The sequence below is a fragment of the Lupinus angustifolius genome, chromosome LG15 (assembly GCF_001865875.1).
Source record: "Lupinus angustifolius cultivar Tanjil chromosome LG15, LupAngTanjil_v1.0, whole genome shotgun sequence".
Classification (NCBI taxonomy): domain Eukaryota; kingdom Viridiplantae; phylum Streptophyta; class Magnoliopsida; order Fabales; family Fabaceae; genus Lupinus; species Lupinus angustifolius.
This window is the reverse complement of record NC_032023.1, coordinates 3,364,169-3,380,134: the sequence shown is the minus strand read 5'-3', so window position 1 is coordinate 3,380,134 and position 15,966 is coordinate 3,364,169. Positions and strand designations below refer to the sequence as shown.

Here is a 15,966-nt window from a genome sequence, read left to right as displayed (position 1 = left end):
TTCCGCTGCACCAACATAATGGCTAAACAAGATGAAGCTAATATATGAATTGGTCTCATGACAAAGAAGGTTATACAATTAGAAATACATATTAGACACTAAGCAGGACAAAAGAAATGATGACTGTTTTTCTAGAAATTGTGGTCAAAGTTCGTGTCGACGAAGATGATGTGTCTAACTTGGAAGATTATCAAGAACAAAATACCTACAAAATCCCTATATTCTAAAAAACTGTGCTCTATGTGGATATTGGATGAATCAATCAATCATATTTAATTTCTTTCTCATGCCCAAAATCATCATATTTGGAAAAAATCATACTTATGGTTGGATCTTAATTTTGCATACCCTAAAGATATTGATACTCATTTTTCAAATCATGAAGACATGATAGAAGTGGAAATAAAGGGATCTTAATCACTTTATAGTCTACGATTATATGGAATGTTAGGCAAGTTATAAACAAGATTCACTATGCCAGAATTGCAAAATTACAACATTACATTCAACGTTTTCTGGCTAACTAATACTTTTACACTAGATTTAGGAGGCTCTATAACCTTAGTGTCTTCCAGGATGGCCATATCACCGATGTCGGTAGATGGGTGAGGGGCAAATAGGAGTGGCAATTAACTTGGAGTCAACATCTTTTTACTTGGGAAGTGGAGCTAACTAATACTTTTTTGCAGGAACTTAACCATTCGGTGCTTCAAGACAACACACCTGACTCTTGGGAGTGGAGGCATGACAAATCAAAAAAGTACATGGTCAGATCTGCTTACAAGCTACTTACTCACCATAATCATCAACAAATTCTCAACAACCATCACCTTCACCTCCTTTGGAAATCCAAAGCTCATTTGAAGGTAACTACTTTTGCTTGGAGACTTTTTCAGGACAGACTTTCAACTATAAAAACACTACTTCGGTGGGGGATTTCTGTAAATCGTGATGGAGGAACTTTATGCACCTTTTGCAACGAGCATCTTGAATCCTCTCGTCACTTCTTCTCTACATGCAACCTTACATACTCAGTCTGGCAACTTATCTATAAATGGTTGGACATCAGTGTTGTTTTTCCTCTTGCTTCATTCCACCACTTTACTACTCACATGGGCATGGTGAAAAACAATAAGTATTGGAAAGTTTGGAGTGTCATTTGGTTAGCTACAATTTGGGAAATTTGATTGGCTAAGACTGACCTTATCTGTAACTCAATTAAGTGATCTTTACACCATATTATGGAATCAACTAGGGTGAAATCTTGGCTTTCGATCAACGGCTAGTAAGGAAAAAACTCAATTCTCTATTCCTAGTGGATTGCTAACTCCCGAGCTTGTCTAAATATTGCATTATAACTATTTTTGTTTAGATTTCTTTTCTCTCTCTCTTCTATCTCTTATTTTTTGTAATAAACTTTTTCTTTTGCCAATAAAAAGAAAACGTTTTCGAGCAATGTCAATGTGAATGCAGTAGAATGTAACACTAAATTTAAAAGCACTTTTAAAGCACTATAATAAGTGGTGAACCAACAACACTTTAGAAAGCATGGTTGGTTAGGATACAAATTATATGTGCAAAATATTAATAAAATATTTTGATTAGAATACTGTTATAATAATTCAATTAGAACATTCTTAGAATATTTGATATATACAAATTAAAATCTTTAATAGTTTAAATAATAGAATACAAAAACAACATTCATATATAAATTTTTTTACTTTCATTTCAATATTTATATCAAAATAATTAATAATAAAATATACCAATTTGGAATTAATATATAATAGAATTAATAACATATTCGAATGCATCGATTTTATTGTTAGCTATACAAAACGCCAATATTCAAATCACGTGATTTAACAACACTCACTACAAAAAGAGTTGTTGAATAAGTGAAAATTAACAGCGTGTTAGAAAGTAAGTCTCACATCGTCTGTCTCATTATCTCGGGAATTGTTTAAATACCTATTTGGCTACTCCTCTCATTGCCAATTGATTTTGAGATAGAACCTTGACATGGTAACATAGCCTGAACCCAACTTATTTTCGGTTGTCATGGGCCAAAAACATGCCCTTTAGTTATGGGTCAAAGGTAACCCTTCGCCTGGTCCGGCAAACTTATATGGAGGGGGCATGTTGGAAAGTAAGTCCAATATCGCCTACCTCATTATCTTAGGAATGGTTTAAATACCGGTTGCGCTACTCCTCTTATTGTCAATTGATTTTGAGATGGAACCTTAACACAACGCTCACTTTACTGAGCGTTATTAAACATGTATGTCAGAAAATCAACAACCCCTGTTTCATTGAACGTTATTGACTGTATAGATACAACAATATCTGCTTTATTGAGTGTCGTAGTTTCCTTAAACTCCGCCTATCATTTAACACAATGACATTGTTGAATGTGGGTTGTGAAAAGACAATTTTGACATAGTGATTAATTTTTAGAATAAAAGTTTTAAAATAAAGGAAGCAATGGAGTTAATTTACTTAAATTTTTGGAACTTTCTAAAAGCAAGATGCGCAACTTTTAATTATTCTTATGTAGAATGAGTGTTAAACCCTTTGGGTTGTCTTAATTCTTGTTCACGTGCCTTTAGACTTCTGTGGAATGTAAAATTCCACTTTGTTTATTGATAATAAAAAGAATGGACACAAATGTTAAACTTTTTTCTACATCGACCACTTCATCAAAATTAAGCTGCAACAAATTTAAGATCTTTTATGGACTAACAAAAGGCAGCAAATTTTTTTAATATTGATCTAAAACATAAATGACCAAATGGAACTAATGAAATATCAATTTGAAGGTACCATGAAATGATTTATTAATTCAGTGTCTAAGTGTCCTCATCCAGACATATTTCCTTCTAAAATCATATGTTTTCAAGAAATATAGAACAGTATAGAGCCTCTACAAAAACAACTTGTCCCAACTGATTGAAAACATAGAACATATAAAACCACTTGTCCCAACTGTTTGAAAACATAGAACATATAAAACCACTTGTCCCAACTGTTTGAAAACATAGAACATATAAAACCACTTGTCCCAACTGTTTGAAAACATAGAACATATAAAACCACTTGTCCCAACTGTTTGAAAACTTAGAAAATACAAAATCACTTGTGCCAACTGTTTGAAAACATAGAACATATGCATGTGACAGAACTCAAAACAGAAAACAGTTATCCAAAGTTAAATCAAATAAGTAAGAATATGGCAACTGCAGAAAGTCTAACAGATGTGAACCAAAAGTATGCTCAAGTAAATATGAAACAATTGATAAACTCTGATTAATGACTTAAAACTCTTTAAATATAATGATTTATAAGTGGAGCAAACATGATTGAAAATATTAAGAACTGAGCAAAAGAGACATTTCGTGATTAAGAATCTAGTTTGTGCAAGCAAAATTAATGTTGTCTTCTTTGTTTGCCTTTGGGGCTAGGTAGTCCTTTGCGGATAGGGGAGCGTAGCGGACAACCCTAAAAACACTATAGCGGGATAGCGGTAGCGGGATAGCCGCTACAACTAAAAAAATATATCAAAGTAATTTATTACATGGCCTATACATATAAATACACAAAAATTACAAGTAACACTTTTTTTATTGTTAGGATCTTTAGAAAAATAAGGGAATTCAGAATGTAAGAGATGAAAAAAAATGGAAGTTTTAGTTTTAAGGAGTGGAAGAAATTAAATATGGGGGGAGAAAATAGAGGAGAATTAAATTAAATGAGAAGAAAGAGAAATGAATTAAATGAGAGAGAAGTGGAAAGGTTTTTTTTTTAAATCAGAAGACTAACGGTAAAAAAGTAAGGGTAAAAATGACTTTTTCCACTAAAATAATTAGGATTTCAGCCTTTAACTCATCTTCAACCTCTTGCGCCTTCTACCCTGCGAAATGGAGGCATTTCAGAACGCAATGGCAGCTGCAACAACCGCTACAGTAAACCGCACCGCTATCCACTGTTTTGTCGCGGGGAGGGGCCGGCAACCTCCGCAACGCTGCTATCGCACTGCTATAGCGCGTGATTAATAACAAAGGAAGAATTTCTAGCCAAGTAAAACGAAGTGGCTATGGTGAATCCAACATTAATATTCTTTTCATTTGGCCCCATAATCTTCAAGAGCTTTAGCCATAAAATAGGAGTGCTCCAAGCTATTGTAAGATACACTAAATACTTAGTTTAATCCATATTCTCTCTTCTTGTTCTCTTGTTCTAATATTGTGAGAGATATTTGAGTGAGAGTGAAATTCGGTGTACTTGAATTTTGGGAAGTGAGTGAAACACTAATAATTCTTTTTATCATAGTGGAATATTTTTGTTGCTCTTCAACCGTGGACGTAGACAAATTATCAAACCACAATTATCGGTATCATTTTGTCTATTATATTTTCTCCATGGGTCTTCCACTGCAACAAAATGGTATCAGAGCTCGTAGAGCTCTTAGTATGCTCTGTGTTCGCAATATTGTCTGATCTTACGCACGACAAAACAATTGTTCTTGTTACCGGAGAAGTATAATAGTGTGAAAGTTCATGACTAGAAAAGTTGTCTTAAGAAAGACTTGGTATTTAAACGTGTCTGTTAAGATCCACCTCTCTTTCCTAGGAACTTTCCCGATGTATGTTCACGAACTATGATATTATTCCGGTATACTGTCATCATGGCGAGTGCTAAACTTGATTTGGAGAAATTTAATGGAGAAAATGGTTTCAACATCTGGCGATTGAAGATGAAAGCTCTGCTAATTCATCAAGGCTTGGGCAAAGCCTTGGAAGGTATAAACAAGCTACCATAGAGTCTGACCGATGACGAGAATGATGAAACCTTAGAAAAACATATAGTGCAATTTTGTTGTACTTAGGAGATGAAGTTTTGCAAGAAGTGTAAGATGAAACTACAGTTGCTTCATTATGGTTGAAGTTGAAAGCCTGAACATGACGAAATCACTCACCAACAAACTGTATTTGAAGAAAAAAATATATACACTTCAAATGCATGAAGGAAAGCCCATGAGTGGCAGCTGCAACAACCGCTACAGTAAACCGCACCGCTATCCACTGTTTTGTCGCGGGGAGGGGCCGGCAACCTCCGCAACGCTGCTATCGCACTGCTATAGCGCGTGATTAATAACAAAGGAAGAATTTCTAGCCAAGTAAAACGAAGTGGCTATGGTGAATCCAACATTAATATTCTTTTCATTTGGCCCCATAATCTTCAAGAGCTTTAGCCATAAAATAGGAGTGCTCCAAGCTATTGTAAGATACACTAAATACTTAGTTTAATCCATATTCTCTCTTCTTGTTCTCTTGTTCTAATATTGTGAGAGATATTTGAGTGAGAGTGAAATTCGGTGTACTTGAATTTTGGGAAGTGAGTGAAACACTAATAATTCTTTTTATCATAGTGGAATATTTTTGTTGCTCTTCAACCGTGGACGTAGACAAATTATCAAACCACAATTATCGGTATCATTTTGTCTATTATATTTTCTCCATGGGTCTTCCACTGCAACAAAATGGTATCAGAGCTCGTAGAGCTCTTAGTATGCTCTGTGTTCGCAATATTGTCTGATCTTACGCACGACAAAACAATTGTTCTTGTTACCGGAGAAGTATAATAGTGTGAAAGTTCATGACTAGAAAAGTTGTCTTAAGAAAGACTTGGTATTTAAACGTGTCTGTTAAGATCCACCTCTCTTTCCTAGGAACTTTCCCGATGTATGTTCACGAACTATGATATTATTCCGGTATACTGTCATCATGGCGAGTGCTAAACTTGATTTGGAGAAATTTAATGGAGAAAATGGTTTCAACATCTGGCGATTGAAGATGAAAGCTCTGCTAATTCATCAAGGCTTGGGCAAAGCCTTGGAAGGTATAAACAAGCTACCATAGAGTCTGACCGATGACGAGAATGATGAAACCTTAGAAAAACATATAGTGCAATTTTGTTGTACTTAGGAGATGAAGTTTTGCAAGAAGTGTAAGATGAAACTACAGTTGCTTCATTATGGTTGAAGTTGAAAGCCTGAACATGACGAAATCACTCACCAACAAACTGTATTTGAAGAAAAAAATATATACACTTCAAATGCATGAAGGAAAGCCCATGAGATATCATCTGGATGAATTTAACAAAATTATTCTTGATCTAAAGAATATCGAGGTTAAAATTGAAGATGAAAACCAAACAAATCTCTACTATGTTCTCTTTCAAGTTCTTACGGCACTTCCTAAGGTTGAGAAGATCTGGCCTTGGACGAAATAAAGCAGTGTTGCACTCGAAAGAACTAAAGAAAACATCAGATTCAAAATCTAAAGGCTAGTCTTTTTGCTAGAGAAGAACTGAGAGGCGAAATTAATTTGGTCAAATAGGGAAATTTAGGTTCAAGTCTAAAGCAAAACCTGGAAAGTATAAATGCTTTCACTGTCACAAGGAGGGACATATAAGAAAGAATTGCACAGAGTGCAAAGTCAAGGAAAAGATTTATGAATATAGAGATGTAGTTGTAGCAAATAGCTATGATAGTGTAGATGCACTAATAGGCTTAGAGCACGACTCAAAAGATGAATGGATATTTGATTTTGCATGCTCATATCATATGTGTCTCATTAAGGATTGGTTTTCCACTTACCAACTCTTAGATAGGGGCAAGGTCCTTCTGAAAAATACTGTTCCATGCAAGGTCATGACATCGACACATTAGAATGAAGATGTTTAACAGAATTGTAAGAACGTTGACAAATGTAAGGGTGGAAACAGGCCAGGCCAGGCCAGGCTTTGCCTTAAACAGGCCCAGCCTATATAGTATGTAGGAGCCTGGGCCTGGCCTATTAGCCTGTTTAAAAAAAATTTCAAAGCCTAGGCCTGGCCTGTTTAAAAGCCTGGTCTGGCCTGTTAGCCTGTTTAAAAGCCTGTTTTACTTTATCATCTTGAAATAGGTCATCATATCTACATTTAGATAGGTTAATATTCCTACTTTTAATTAGACTCTTCTAACCCTAACAATTAAATTATATTTTTTATATTAATATTACATATGTATAATAATATTACTTATATTAAAATTGTATAATATGAACATATTACATAATATAATTAAATAGGCCGGCTTGTTAGGCTTAATAGGCCTTTTGGATGGCCTACAGCCTGACCTATTTAACTAAATAGGCTTTTTAAAAAGCCTGTGCCTGGCCTGTTTACGAAGAAAGTCTGGCCTGGACTGACCTGTTATAGGCCAGGTAATAGGCCCCTGGTAGGCGGCATGACCTGTTTCCACCCTTAGACAGATGTAACACATGTTCTAGACTTAAAGAAAAATCTGATATCCTTGGGAACACTAGATTCAAAAGATTATAGTTACAAAGGTGAAGGTGGACTAGAAAAATATCTAAAGACGCTATGATTATAATGAAAGGAAAGAAAGAGATGTTACAAGGAAACACAATCACGGGTGTTGATATTGTTTTCTCAACATGTGATTATGATATCACCAAACTATGGCATCTGAGAATGGGTCATGTTAGTAACAGAGGTCTAGCAGAGTTGGCCAAACAAAGATTACTATGCGATCAACAAAACGGGAAGGTGAACTTTTGTGAACACTGTGTTTTCGGAAAGCAGTGTCGGATAAAATTCAATGTTACAGTCATCGAACAAAAGACACGTTGGATTATGTACATTCTGACTTGTGGGATCCTTCCCAAGTACCTTCTCATGGTGGTAGCAAATACATGTTAACATTCATTGATGACTATTCAAGGAAGGTGTGATCTTCATTTTGAAACACAAAAGTGAAGCATTCATCAAGTTCAAACAGTGAAAAAACTTGATCGAAAAGCAAACCGGAAGAAAGATCAAGAGATTGAGAACTGACAATGATCTAGAATTCTGCAGTAGAGAATTCAGAAATTTTTGCAAACATCACGATATTGTCATACCTTAATTCATGCGATACACTCTACAACAAAATGGACTTGCGTAATGAATGAATAGAGTCTTACTTGAAAGAACAAGATTTATGTTGTCAAATGTTGGATTGCCAAAAGAATTTTGGGCGGAAGATGTTAATACAGCTTGTTACTTGATCAACAGATGTCCATCAACAACCATTGGTTTCAAAACTCCAGAAAGAGATTTGGTCGGGTATTCCGGCTAATTACAAAATTTGATGATATTTGGTTGTCATGCGTATGCTTATAACAAAGAAAGAAAACTTGATGCAAGAACATTGAAATGCATTTTCTTGGATATCATGATGGTGTGAAATGATATAAGTTATGGTAACCAGAGAAAAGAAAGCGTATTATTAGCAGAGATGTTACTTTCAATGAAGCTGAATGTTAAAGCCTCATATAGAGTCATCAAGTGAAAATGAAAATCAATATCTTAGAGAATGTGGAGTTTAAGGTGGAGCCAACAAAAGAAGAAAAACACTTAATCAAGTAGATGAACTTTGTGATGCATGTACTGATACTGATTTCTCTCAATTACAATATTATCAGTTGACAAGGGACAAACAAAGGAGACATATAAACTTCCAGAAAAGTATGGCTATGCTGATCTGGTGTCAATCGCTCTAAATGTTGCTGATGATATCAAAAATTGTGAACCAGTCACATGAAGAAGCTATCAACAACAAAGAAGCTTCCAAATAGAATTTTGTCAGGACAGATGAAATTGAGTCTCTTCATAAGAATTATACTTGGGTTCTTGTGAAGCGGCTGAAGACTCAAAAGATTGTTGATGCAAATATGTCTTCAAAAAGAAGGAAGGAATCCATAGGGTTAAAAATGCAAGATTCAAGGCGCGAGTAGTGGCCGGAGGTTTTACATAAATAGAAGACATCAATGAAATTTTCTCCCTTGTGGTAAAACATAGCTCAATTTGCATCCTATTTGCCGTTGTAGCTCAATTTGATCTAGAACTTGAGCAACTAGATATCAAAACGACATTCTTACATAGTGAGTTGGACGAACAGACCATGCAACAATGTGAAGGATTTGAAGTTCGCATGTTAGAAATAAGAAACTTGAAAGCGCAATTGAGCTCAGAGTTTGAAATGAAGGACTTAAGAGCTGAAAAGAAAATTCTGGGAATGGAGATTCAGAGGGGTTGAAAAGAGGGAAAACTTTCTGTCACAAAAGAAGTACATTGACAAAGTGTTGGAACGTTTTGGCATGCAAAATGCTAAACCAGTCACTAAACCATTGACGACTCATTTCAAACTTTCAATGGTCTTGTATCCACAAACTGAGAATGAAAAAGAAAAGATGTCAAATGTACCTTATGCTAGTGTCGTTGGCAGTCTCATGCATGTCATGGTGTGCACTAGACCAGATATTGCACATGCAGTAAGTATGGTAAGCAGATGTGTGGCAAATCTTGGTAAAATACACTAGAAGACTGTGAAATGGATTATGCACTACTTGAAAGGTACCACAAATATAGAGCTTTTGTATGATAAAATCAAAGATGTTGGAAATAATATCACTAGATATATTGACTCGGATTATGTGGGAGATCTAGATAAGCGAAGATCGCTTACTTATATGTCTTTACACTGTGTGGTTGTACTATTAGTTAGAAAACAACACTACAATCAATTGTTATTTTGTCTGCAACTGAAGCAAAGTACATCGCAGTAACAGAAGTTGTAAAGGAAGCCATTTGGAAGAAAGGTCTAATTGAAGAGTTGAGTATACAACTCCAAGAAACAACCATTTATTATAATAGTCAAAGTGCTATACACCTGACAAAGAATCGAATGTATCATAAAAGAACTAAGCCTATTGATGTTCGGATGTACTTTATCAAAGACAGAGTGGAAAAAGAAGTTGTTAGAGTGGAAAAATATCCACTGTAGATAATCTAGCGGACATGATGACGAAGCCTGTTCCAACTACCAAGTTCAGACATTGTATAAACTTAATTAATATTAAAAATCTCTAGTGGGCATGAAGAAGAATAACAGGAGAATAACTATGATAGTCTTTTAGCCAAGGTGAATATTTATTGAATATTGGCTAAAAGAAAAAAGATGATGAAAAAACTTTCTGGAGTTAAAAAAAAAGAAGTGACTAAAGATCATTTTAAAGAAAAGAGAATTTCTAGCCAAGTAGAAAGAAGTGATTATGGTGAAACCAATATTGTAAGATACACCAAATACTTAGTGTAGTACATATTGTCTCTTCTTGTTCTCTTATTTGAATATTGTGAGAAATACTTGAGCGAGAGTAAAATTGGATGTATTTGAGTGTTGAAAAGTTAGTGAAACACTTATAATTCTTTTTATCATAGTGGAATAATTTTGTTGCTCTTCAGCCGTGGACAGAAACAAATTGTTGAATCACATTAAATTATCGGTGTCATTTTCTCTATTATATTTTCTCCATGGATCTTCCACTTCAACACTTAGAGTGTCCGGAAAATAAATTGGGTTAAATGGGCGAATGTATGTAAAGCAATGTTTATAAAGCAGTATTTGAGGATGGCTTAAGAATAAATGACATAAGACTTTTTAATGTAGCTCTTCTTGGAAAATGGAAGTAGCAAAAATTAAACGAGAGAGATAGCCTTTGGTGTAGGATTTTGGAGTCAAAACATGGGAGACACAGGTTACACCAATAACACTCGATGAAGTAAGCAACAATGCTCGTGTGTTGAACGTCTATTTAACAATGCTCGTGTGTTGAACGTTGTTAAATATAAATTGGAAGGTAATCAACAACACCCGATGAAGTAAGCGTTGTTAAATGTGATAGGTAAATATACATTTAACAATATTTGCTCCAATGAACGTTGCGAAATGCATGAGTCAGATTTAACAGCGCTTAGTGGAGCGAGCATTGTTGTTTCTCACACATTTAACAACGCTTACTTCGTTGTTAAAAGTCATACATTCACACATTTAACAATAATTGTTTCAATGAGCGTTGTCTAAAGTCACACATTCAACAACATTTGCTTCAATAAGCACCGTTAAAAGTTATTCACACATTTAACAGTGCTTATTTTAATGAGCGTTATTAAAAGTCACATATTTAACCGCGCTTATTTCAATAAGCACTTTTAAAAGTCATACATTCGTACATTCAACAACTCTTGTTTTAATGAGCGCTGTTAAAAGTCAAACATTCAACATTATTTGCTTTCGTGAGTACTGTTAAAAGTCATACATTCAAACGTTTGTTTAGCTGGGTGAGAATCTTTACAGATTTAAAAACAAAACCTCATACACACTATTCTTCTTATTCTTCTTCTCCATGAGTTACTTTTTTATCTTTTGTTTTTAGTTTCTCTCTTCAAGCAAATTATTAGTTTTTGGTTTCTCTCTTCAAACATAAGATGAATCATTGTCTTATTTTAACTCATTTATTACTTTTTGATTCACTCTTGTTGTTTGCATTTACGTCTATGTTAAATGCTTATTATTTTACAATATAGAAATTTGTCAAGGTTGAAGTAGGTCGAGTCGTTTTCCAAACTTGCAAGTTCTGTAAGTATTTCTTGTATTTGGTTATAATTTTTTAATCCTTATTTTCTTTGTAATATTTGATTTGATTCTTATTATATTCAATCTAAACTATGTTTTTTTGTCGTTGACAAGAAATCATTTTATTTCTTTAGATAAGGGAGATAAGAAATTCATGAATTAGTCGTTTACATCTTCACCACCATCGTGTCTTTTATTAGTGCATATAATCTTATGAGTTAATGGATTTGAACTAAGAAAGACAAACAATGGTATATAAATAGGTTTTTCAGAATGATGTTTCTATTGTCAAATCTTTTGTAAAAGTGGTGGAATTGAGCTAGCTTGTAATATGTTTGATAGAATGTGTAAGAGAAATGTCTTATTTAGAAAGTGGAGATTTAACAGTTTTTACTTCAATGAGTGTTGTTAAATATCTATTTTCTACTACGCTTTAAAAGGGCAATTGAATCTAACACTATATTCTATTGCGTTCACATAGACAACTCCCAAAAGCACTGTTGAATAACAATTTTAAGCGTTGTTTTTCTATTCTAAAATAATGTTTGAAGAAAAGATCATTACAGATTAGAGACTTGTGTAAATTAGATTCAAGAACCTCGAGGATATGAGTTAGTTTCGGGGCAATAACAAGAGGGAGTGGGTGACGAGAATAACACTAGATTCTAACATGATAAGTGGTTAGACTCTGAAAAGATTGAGGTCATGTACAATAGGCTTTACAGCTGAAGTGTGAGTAGGGACACACATATGTGAATTAGGAAGTTGGCCAGATGGAGTTTGAATGTGGTCATTTACTTGGAGGAGACATCCTTTTGTTTGTAATTTGAACTAGTTGGTAATCTTACGAAAGTTTAACAACAAGTTACCATGAGGAGACATGGAAGATCGTTGGGAATAGCTCCATGAGCAATCTAGTCCATGTTCTGGCAAATCTGCAGACAAATTTCATCTTAGATAGGTGAACAATCAAGAGCATGAACACATTAGTTTCAAACTCTTGTGTGAGTCTAAAGCCCTATTGAAGGTCACTGCACTTACATAGAAACTATTCCAACACAGATTACCATCAATGGAAGCTTTTCTAAGGAGAGGAATTACACACTTACAAGGAGGGGCTACCTATAAGCTTTGCAATGAGGAACTAAAAACTTCTCAACACATATTCTCATCATGCAAGTTCACATATCTACTTTGGCAAAAGATATATAATTGGCTTAATTTTGAAATTGCTCTCCCCCAAAATACAAGAATTCATTTCATAATTTAAATGGGCCTACCAATCAACAAAAATTGGTGGAAATTATGGAGCATCATCTGGTTATCAACAACCTAGCCAATCTAGTTTACAAGGAATGAGTTCATTTCCAACTTTATGAAGGTGACTATCTAGCAAATTGTGGAGACTGCGAAGGTTATATCATGGTTATAGATTCAAGGAAAAGCGAAAAATGTGTATTGTCTTACTCTAAATAGGACTATAATCCATGTGAATGTTTAACGTCAGACTATTCTTAGACTAGCAACTGGCTACACTTCTGGGATTTTATTTAACTATTTTCCAAGTAACTTTTTGTACATCTAGTATGTTTTAATTTAATAAATTATATATTTGTCGGTAAGAAAACTCAAATGTGTAAAATGACTTAAAATTGAAGATGAAATAATTAGCTAACAAAGATAGCAAATAGGCGATCAGGAAAACAAGAGAGAGCATTTGACAAGCTATACCAATCCTTAGGTATCAAACATGTAGAAGAACTATTTATGGGCTTGCTAAATGTATGAAAAGAACACAAGATACTTGGGCCAAGTGATTCCATTATAAGTAAAGAGGGTTCACTCTTGGTTATAGAATAAGAGAGAAAATGATATTTAATGAGTGACATGATTTTATTGCACTCTTACATGCTAAACACTATAATGGAAGACCAAAATTTTGTCAAGTCTAAGGTAAAAGAATCTTCTTTTAGAAGGATAAGTTTTCTAAATTGCAATCTACACTCGCAATTGCAACCACAATATTGTGGTTTTATGAGTCTTAACAAGGCCTTATTTTCCCGCAATTTTATATAATTGCAGTAAATGCTACGCGACCACAATTTAAAACATTGCAAGTGATTGTCCCTACTATAAAGTCTAGAGAGAGTAAATAGTAAGTTAAAGATACGAAGGCAAACTTCGGAACTATATGACTTCAGTTTTAGTACAAGCAAGATAGAGTGTATGGATGGAAGTAAACTAATTTAAACATTGTGGTGATATTTGAGGCTATGCTAGAACTATGATTAATAATGATGCATTAGATAGAAAGTTGATGTGAGACTATTTAAAGACATAGTACAATCTTGCCTTTGAAAGTTCATGTATGTGTAGAGAAGACATAAAGAAACCCAAAAAATGAGAGTAAATCATATGAATAGGTAAATTGAACATGCAGCAGTATTCATGAAATGCATAAACAGATTAAGCTAAACTTGATACCATTTAAAAATTGATACATGAATGATGATACGATGCTCGAATGCTCGAATGCTCGAATTTCTTCCGTAGATAGTTTGATGCCTCTCTCCTGGAATAGCTGCACATTATCAAGCCTAATAGATACCAAATCCAATATGGGTAAGCATCCTAAATGGGTTAACAGATGAATGCATACATATATTTGGACTGTAATTGCCATCTCATTTTCCTGAAATTGTGGTAACCACAATTTAAGACATTTCCCTTACCCTTCATCCCACCAAACTGTTTCCAACAATAAATAAAATCATTCATCTATTTTATTAACAATCAATCCATCCTTCAATTTCAAGAAAATGAAAAAACTATCACCACTTGTTTCTCTCAATTTCCAATACTCATAAAGCCAACCAACATCATATGTGAAGATTTTGAAGAGGTTGCTAATTTACTTAATACTCATAAATGTAAAATATTGGAGGTCAGAGAAAAGGAAATATTTAATCAACTGATAAACTAAAAGGAGATAAAATAAACAATTTTAGGTCTGCAGATTATAAAAACTTTAAATAAGGAAGGTCACTACATGAATTCCATTAATTACAGTAGTACACAAATACATACCATCCGGAGAAGAAAAACCCAATAAACAAATAAATAAATAGATAATCTTTCCTAATCATGCCTTGATGCAATTTCCCAATTGTGTGATTTATGTTCGTTTCATCTGATTCTGACCCATCAATTCACCTTAAAATTAAAGTAGAAATCCATAAAAAATTTCTAATCAAAGATGGAAAAAGGGTCAAGACCTAAATCTGAGCCAGAATGAAGAAAAGAGTCTGTAGACCTAGGGTTAAACATCTCTCTAATGGTGGATAATAAAGAGAGAAAGGAAAGAAGAAATAACATCATTATTTAGTATATTATATATATATATATATATATAGATGAAACTGAACCCAACAAACAGTTTTCTGTTAAAAAAAATGAAAAGCAACAAAGGGTACCTTCAAGATTTCTGTTTAGTTGGGTTTTCTGTTCTTCATGAAGGAGAGTACCAATTTGAATCTACAACACAATTATAAGATTATAATAATGTCAATAATTGACATGAATAAATATAACTGAATCCAAAAGACAGTTTTCTGTTAAAAAATGAACAGCAACAAAGCGTACCTTCAAGATTTCAGTATAATTGTTCCTCCAGGAAGGAGAGTACCAAGTTGAAGATCCATCACAAGTATACAATGATAACAATAGTATAATAATATTATATGTGACATATTTAAAAATATAGATATATGAAAATATTAATTATGTTAGAAGAAATAGATAGTAGAAGAAACCAGAAACACCTAGCTAGATTCTATAGCAGTGGCACTGTAAAAAGATAGGGTTTGTCAGTGCACGCTTTCCACCGAAACTGCAACACTTTGAACGTTGAAATTACAAACCACTTGTAAGTTCTTTCTTCATCCATTTGTCAATTACACACATAACGAAGGATTGTTCATACTGCTCAATGTGTCATGTCAAAGCTTTAATTAAGCAACAAACTTATATAACTCATATTTGTAGTCTCAGATCATGTCTTTTATACTCTCAAAATAATAAAACAAAAACAATAATATTAATAAAAATTTAAAATTATAAATTAATATATTTTATTTTTATTGATACAAGATAAAATTGAAACAACATATTTCTATTTTAAATTACCTTTAATGATAATAAAGTAATGTAACTCTTGGGTGACTCAAGAGACATCTATAAACAGAAGACTCAAGAGGTAAGTTTGGTGAGCAGAATAAAGAACCCTGAATTGAAGAGAAGTTGGAAATTAAAGGAATTAAAAATAAGAAGATGACAGAAAGAAAAGTGAGCACGCACCCGCAAATGTATGTCTTCATACAATCACCAAAGCATGTGCTCACTCTCTTCTGTCAACTCTCTCCTATGTTCCTCATCTTTCCATTATT

At 33.8% G+C, this 15,966-nt stretch overlaps 1 long non-coding RNA gene across 1 annotated transcript; it reads right to left on the bottom strand.

Annotated features, from left to right (window-relative positions):
* On the bottom strand, positions 1,371-15,529 carry LOC109328565. The gene is made up of 4 exons (XR_002105453.1): positions 15,164-15,529; positions 14,986-15,055; positions 2,680-2,685; positions 1,371-1,381 (listed from the first exon to the last, which is right to left on the bottom strand). It is a non-coding gene; the product is annotated as an uncharacterized LOC109328565 (long non-coding RNA).